This window comes from Mus caroli, chromosome 3 (genome assembly GCF_900094665.2).
Source record: "Mus caroli chromosome 3, CAROLI_EIJ_v1.1, whole genome shotgun sequence".
Classification (NCBI taxonomy): domain Eukaryota; kingdom Metazoa; phylum Chordata; class Mammalia; order Rodentia; family Muridae; genus Mus; species Mus caroli.
This window is the reverse complement of record NC_034572.1, coordinates 83,070,639-83,077,841: the sequence shown is the minus strand read 5'-3', so window position 1 is coordinate 83,077,841 and position 7,203 is coordinate 83,070,639. Positions and strand designations below refer to the sequence as shown.

Below are 7,203 nucleotides of genomic sequence, written 5' to 3'. Positions count from 1 at the left end.
GGTTTCTCTGTGTAGCCCTGGCTGTCCTGGAACTCACTCTGTAGACCAGGCTGGCCTCGAACTTAGAAATCCGCCTGCCTCTGCCTCCCAAGTGCTGGGACTAAAGGTGTGCACCACCACTGCCCGGCATAACTGCACTCTGAACCAGGGCCCAATCTAGAGTGTCCAGGAGGCCGAGTGGAACCAAGAGAAAGTGACAGAGAAACTCCACCACCACCCACAACAAAGAGGGGAAAACACACAAGCCTTTTTTTTTTTTTTTGAGGAAGGGTGTAGGAGAGCTCAAAAGTGATATAAAACAGAAGATGACCTTGAACTCCTGATTCCCAGCTGAGGATGAAGGGCCTATGCCAGCTTTTTTGTTTAGGGTTTTAATTGTTTTGAGAATGTGTCTTAATTCAGTAGTTCTAGCTATTTTGAACTCACTATGTAGTCTATGCTGCTTGAAATTCAAAGAATCCTCCTTCAATTTCCCAAGTGTTGAGATTACAATCATGACTCTAGAAAACACAAACTTTAGAAAGTACTATAGACTTATGAGGGTTAGAAAAAAAATTCCACACATCTCTCTTCACCCTGTTCCCCTATGCTAAACACAGTCTAAGTTATTGCCAGGATGTATATTTGAAGGGCTGATCAGGGAACCAAGATAATTTTGTTTCTAGACAAGTATTTAATGTAGTTTCTATTCAAACCCTGTTGAGACTGCATCTAAACAGGAAGTTAACAGACATGACATAATTAGGGGAAGCAAACTACGGTGCCATAAAGATGGATACTGATGTCAAGCACAATCACTCTCACCTCATTAAAAATATTCTCAACTAAAGAATAGGCAGTTTAGCCGGGCGTGGTGACGAATGCCTTTAATCCCAGTGCTTGGGAGGCAGAGGCAGGCGGATTTCTGACTTTGAGGCCAGCCTGGTCTACAGAGTGAGTTCCAGGACAGCCAGGGCTATACATAGAAACCCTGTCTCGAAAACAAAACAAAACAACAACAACAACAACAACGAGAATAGGTAGCGTTAAAAATCTATATAAACTTCATCTCTTCTCTAACTAGTCATTCAACCTACAGGTCCAGCCTTCTGTTAATACCTACCTCTTCCAAATCACTGCCTCCAGAATGAAAAGTCTATCAATCATATCGGACCAATACTCACCATGGCCTATTTATAAACTTATCTTCTTAAAAAGCCCAAGGAAAAGTCTATGCGTGGCCCAGCCCAGCATCTGTGGCATGACATTTCCAACAGATGTATCTTCCTTCCCTCAGAATGAGCTTACCCCGCCACACCACTGTCTTTAATATCAGCAGAAGTCGCCTCCTTACCAATCAAGCACACACACAACTGTTGCTACTCTAGAACAATATTCTCTCTCTCTTCCTCCATCCCCAGGGTGTCAGATCCCCTGGAACTAGAATTATAGAAAGTCTCAGACAGCCCTGTGGGTGCTGGAATTGAACCTGAGTCCTCTGGAAGAGCAGTCAGTACTCTTAACCCGAGCCATCTCTCCAGCCCCCTTCTAGGACAATTCTTATCAAGACTTCTCCTGCACCAAAAATATAAATCAAAGTGGTCATCAGACTTCAAGAAAGAATGTAAGCCCATGTATCAAAGAAAAAGCAATAAAGAAATCACTCAATTCTCAAACAGGATAATCAACAACTTACAGACACTAATACAGAGGCCAAAAAACTTCAGTCATGGCTGTAGTAAAGATAAGAAAGATGGTTGGAGGACAGAGGTGGAAAGGGAAGATTTCTTCTTACTTTCATCTGTGCCACATTCATCTGTTGTCTATTTAAATTATAATTTCTGGAAAAGGAACCGCTCCAAAAAAACTACAAAAGCTCTTCTCCAATCCACATGGATCAAACCTACTTTTACTCCAACTTCAAGTACTATTTCAAATCTTGCTGGGTAGGCATGAAAACACTGCCTCTCTTTTTGCTAAAAGATGATTTAATTTATATTATTCCCACCTCTGAAGCACACACACAAAAGCCCTTCAAGTAACTACCAGAACACTGGTTCTCTCCAGAAGAGAACAGGGAAACACTGCTAACTTCAGCATCCACATGCTACCTACCCACCAGTAAAGCCGCCACCTCCATCTCAGGACCAGTCCTTACGAAGGTACATCTTATGCTTGGAGTGATTCTGGCGCTGGGGATGAACTCCATACCTTTATAGAGCAGGGAAGCTGTCCGGGACAGCGATTAACACCTAAATCCCTTCATTCACAGGAGTAACTAGCTCCTTCAGGTAACTGAGCCCAAGGAGGCAAAAAGTACTCTAAGTCCCGACTTGGTCCGGAAGAGTAAGTTCTAGTTCCATCAACCCTCAAGAAGTAAACTGGGAAACAGATCCAGCGAATCCCAGAAGCCCGGCTGAGAAAATGGGTGGTTTAGTTGCTACACGAGGTAAGTAACCCACGCAAGTCAAGACAATTCCCTTTTCTTACGGAGGGCCAGGGAACGATGGACGACGAAATAAAGGGGTAAGGTTCTGCACTCCTGAGCCTGTCCCCCAAATAAAGATAATTATCCAGTGCTTCCTCCACCCTTAAGGATCCCCTTTTCGTCCTATCCGCCGTCAAACACAGGACTCAGTGCAGGGAGCGGCCCCCGCACCCCGAGGGCACTACTGGGGGCGGAGAGTTAAAAACACGGAGAGGAGGACGCTCCGGAGAAGAGGGGAGCATGGCGGGCATGAGGTACTGAGTGAAAAGGGGGATGGCGAGGGAAACGGGGAGCGAGGGAGGGGAGAAAGAGTAAAAAGCGAAGACACGAAGGGACACCAGCCGGGTCGCGCGAGGCCTAAGTGAAAGACCAGGGCGCGCGCGCGGGGGGGAGGGGAAGAGGTGAAGGGGAGCGCGAGGCGGGGGCGCGCAGGCCGGGCTGGGGGAGGGGACGCCAGGCGGGGGCGCGCGGGCGGGCGTCGGCTCGCGGGCGCTTCCCCTCCCCCCGCCCTCCACCTTTCCCCTCCCCCACCGCCGCCTTCTCGCAGCCTCGCTCCCTCCGTCTCTCCTCACCGCCCCCGGGCGGGCTGGCGGGCTGGCGGCCAGGCTGGCCTAGGCCAGAGCTCCTCACCTGGCAGCGACGGCGGAACTCCCGACCAGGTCGCTTCCTCAGGCGGCCGTGAAGGCGTCGAAAAAGGAGGCGGCGACGGCACAGTGGGATCCAGACCCCACTGGCGGGTCCGGGAGCGGGGGTGGGGGAGGGGGCGGGCCGGGTCGGGGAGGGCGGGCGGGCGGAGCAGACACTGCGGTACAGACAGGGGCAGCAGCGGCGGCGGCGGCTGCACCGGCGGCGGCGGCACCACACAAACAAGGACGCTGATTGGGCAGCTGCCAAGCGCCTTGACTCCGCCTTAACCACACGCCACGACGACCATTGGAGGAACTTAGCCGGCTACCCGCCCTCCTCTTCTTGCTCCTACCAATTGAAAGCGGGATAGCGAGACTTCACCCCACCCTTGAGGAGTGGGTGGCTGGAGAAGTAGTGATTGGCGTCAAGAAAATCCAATCATAAATGGAGAAGGGGGATGGTCTAGCGGGGGCGCGTTAATGGGTACCTCGGCCAGTCCCAGACACATCCGGGTCTTCGACAGCCCATTAAGTGTCGGGGGTCAAAAAATCGCTTCAGGCTGCAGCTTTACCTTATAGACGTTTTGGTCCCCTGGCAGCCGCCGTACCACCTAGTCTCTTAAAACCGGGATTCTCCTTTGACAGGCTCTCATTCTTTCACGTCTAAAGATGGAGACTGAGAACGGCGCTGGTCTCTGTGTTTGGGTGGGTGGTGTTTCATCGCGACAGAATCCATGAATTTAGGGACAGGACTAGCTTTAGGAGCTCTGCCTTGTCTTTCTGGGGTGTGGCCTGCCCCGTTCTGCCCAAGGCCTTGGGACTCGTATGTTAATTTACTTCTGATGGGTCCTTTCCTGGTTGTATCATAACAGCCGAAAGAAAAAACAAACAATTAGCTAAATGTACTGAATTTATGGTGTTCATAGTGTATACTCTGGGATCTGGTCTTTTTCTGTTCACAGTGAGGATATAGCTTCCCACCCCACCCTATTGCACTAGCCAAGTCAAGGCCCGGCTTCTTTTGCTAGCCTGGCTATCTCCTACTTCCTCGAAGCGGTTAGGCCCGCCTACATTCTACGTTTCTAGAACACCATGAATATTCTTTCTGAGCGCCCAAGAGATGAGAACTAATTATCACAAAAATAAACACATTGAAAGAATAATAACTTTTGGGGGGAACAAGAACAATGAATTCTTACTCTCTGTGAGGCAAGTACTGGCCATCCTATCTTACAGGTGAGGACAATAAGTTATCAATTAAAAGTTACACATGTGACAGACTTGAGATTTTAACCCATGTGTATTAAGGAACAGGGTCAGAGTAAGCAACTGGCAAAGGTAGACAGCAACTAAGCAATGATTAAAAGTCAGATCTAACTAGTGCCAGAGACAGTAGAGAAGACATTTTTTTCAAATCACTATGGAAATAAAATTGTAAGCCTGACATGATGATACACAAATGTAACTTCACCACTGGGATGCTGAGGTCACAGGTTAGCCGAGGCTAGATATGAAGATGTTTCAAATTACTTTAAAGGGGGGGCTGAAGAGATGGTTCAATAGTTAAGCACTTGTTGCTCCTCAGAGGACCCAGGTTCTATTGCCAGCACCCATATGGTGGTGGTTCACAACTATCTGTAATTCCAGTTCAAGGGATCCATAGCACTCCTCTGACTTCCCTGAGCACCAGGTGCTCCTACAGTGCATACACATTCATGCAAGGAAAACACGGTTTGTAAATACCTAAAAATTAATTTGTTAAGAGTTGACCTAGAGGTGGCGCACGCCTTTAATCCCAGCACTCAGGAGGCAGAGGCAGGCGGATTTCTGAATTTGAGGCCAGCCTGGTCTACAAAGTGAGTTCAGCACAGCCAGGGCTATACAGAGAAACCCTGACTCAAAAAAAAAAAAAAAAGGAAAAAAAAAAAAACACAAGAGTTGACCTAGAGAATATAGCTGTGATAGAATACTAGTTAGCATGTTCAAAACCCAATACTGCAAAATATATAAATAAAGTTAATTATGATGGAGAGCTGGACATGACAGTGCATGCCTTTAATCCCAACAATTGGGAGGCAGAGGAAGGTGAATCTCTGAGTTCCAGGCCAGCCTGATCTACAGAGTGAATTCCAAGACAGCCAGGGCTACACAGAGACACTGTCTTGAAAAAAACAAAAACAAAAAAAAAAGAATTATGATGGAGAACATAACCGCATGAAGATAGTGTAGGAAGAAAAGAAAAAGGACAGATCAGAAACTCACCCAGAGCCCTCAAATACATAAGTACGTGTGTGTGTGTGTGTGTGTGTATCTACAGAGATCAGAGGTCATCAGGTATCTTCCAAAGTTGTTCTCCACCTTATCTTAAAGGTAGAGTTTGTCAATGAACCCAGAGTTTGAAGAGTGATTGACAGAAACAAGCACTAGGGATCTTCCTGTCTCCTTCTCACCAGCTCTAGGATTACAGATTCATACATGCCCAAGGTTTTAGGTGTATGCTGGGAACCAGAATTTAGGTATTCATACTTGGCATAGCAAACACCAATTGAGCCATCTCCACAGTCCTCCATTTACTTATTTGTTTCTCCTATACATGTATGCATATGGGCCCATGTACTGTGTCCCACGTATGGAAGAAAAGGAACAACTTTCAGGAGTCAGCTCTCTCTTCACACCATATGGATCCCAGGAATGGATCTCAGGTTGCCAGGCTTCATGGTCAAGTGCCTTGACCTTCTGAGCCATCTTTCTGTAAACCAGGTTTCACTCTGTGGCCTAACATAGCCTTGAACTTGTGGCAGTCCTCCTGCCTCAGTTTCACAAGTGTTGAGATTACAATACTGAGTCACCAGACCTGGACCATACAATTAGTTTGTATTATAAGGTTAAACAAACAAAAAAAAAACCTATTTGCATTCAAGTATTGTGTCCAGATAAATAAATAACACGACGTTGAGTTAAAGTGCTTAGGTGTAGATCTTGGCTCTGAACCTAATCAGTCCGAAGATTGTTGTACGAGTGCAAATTCCTTTTTTTTTTTTTTTAATCTATTCCCTTGTTCACCCAACTATACAAGGAGAGTGCTGAATATAAGTCATAGACTTATTGTTTGGATTATAAAATAACAGATCTTTAATATTATGGGCCATGCAAGAACAAGAATATAGTATTCAGGATTGGAGAAACAATGGCTCAGCAGTTAAAAACAAAAAACAAAACAAAACAAAAAACCATTGCTTGTCCTTCTAGAAGACCAAGTAGCACCCATGGGGTGGCTTCTGTAATCCAGGGATTTGATGCCCTCTTCTGACCTCCTCCACAGGCACCAGGCACACAAGTGGTAAACAGACACACATGCAGGCAAAACATCTGTACACACAAAATAAACTTTTATAAAAATATAGCATTTGATATATATACTCAAGAACTATAAGAATTTTCCTAATGTTCCAATGATTTCACAACTTTAGCTCCAAATTCAGCTTGTTTATATTCTAACTCCATCATCTTCAGCTTTCGTTGACTCTCTTGAGTCACTGAACACAGGATAAAGCACCTAGTATAGAACTTGGGTTTACTGTTAAAGAAGTCCTACAGTACACTCAGCCAGGCACGCACTCTGTGATGCGGGGGGGGGGGGGGGGGTGCCAGTGAATGAGACAAAGCCATTGATTGCTCTTACACAGAAATTCTTCTTGACTAAAGCTTTGTCCATCATCAATGCAAAGTTCCTCTGCTGTCTAAAGAGCCATCTGTAGTAAGAATTCTGGAATTTGGGTTTCTTTGGGGAGAAAAAACACACAAATATTAAAGGAATGTGCCCTTGTTTTAATCCCAGGTGTAGGGATGTGGGGCTGCTGCAGACTACCCACAGCAGCTGACGATGATTTGTCTCCAGCTCTAGCAGAGTTGTGGTTTTGCCAGCTGCAGATAATTCCTGTGATTGTGTGACATTTGGAATTCTGGGAACTTTTCAAAGGATATATAAATTCAAGGGCCCTGAGAGGCAAGGTTGGTGGTTATTGGTGATTCGGAGGGTGTGGGGGGGGGGGAGTTTAGTTGCAATTTTTTTTTTTAAAGATTTATTTATTTATTATATGTAAGTACACT

General features: G+C 46.2%; 1 protein-coding gene across 2 annotated transcripts in view; it reads right to left on the bottom strand.

Moving 5' to 3' along the window:
• The window catches only part of Gatad2b (GATA zinc finger domain containing 2B), a 70,515-nt gene extending 67,176 nt beyond the window's left edge, over positions 1-3,339 (bottom strand). The window contains exon 1 of one of the 2 annotated variants that reach the window (XM_021157791.2): positions 3,098-3,339. The gene's annotated coding sequence lies outside the window, so the exon portion shown is untranslated. The remainder of the gene's footprint in view (positions 1-3,097) is intronic. The other variant, XM_029475032.1, reaches the window with a different exon arrangement.
• Positions 3,340-7,203: the final 3,864 nt, after the last annotated feature.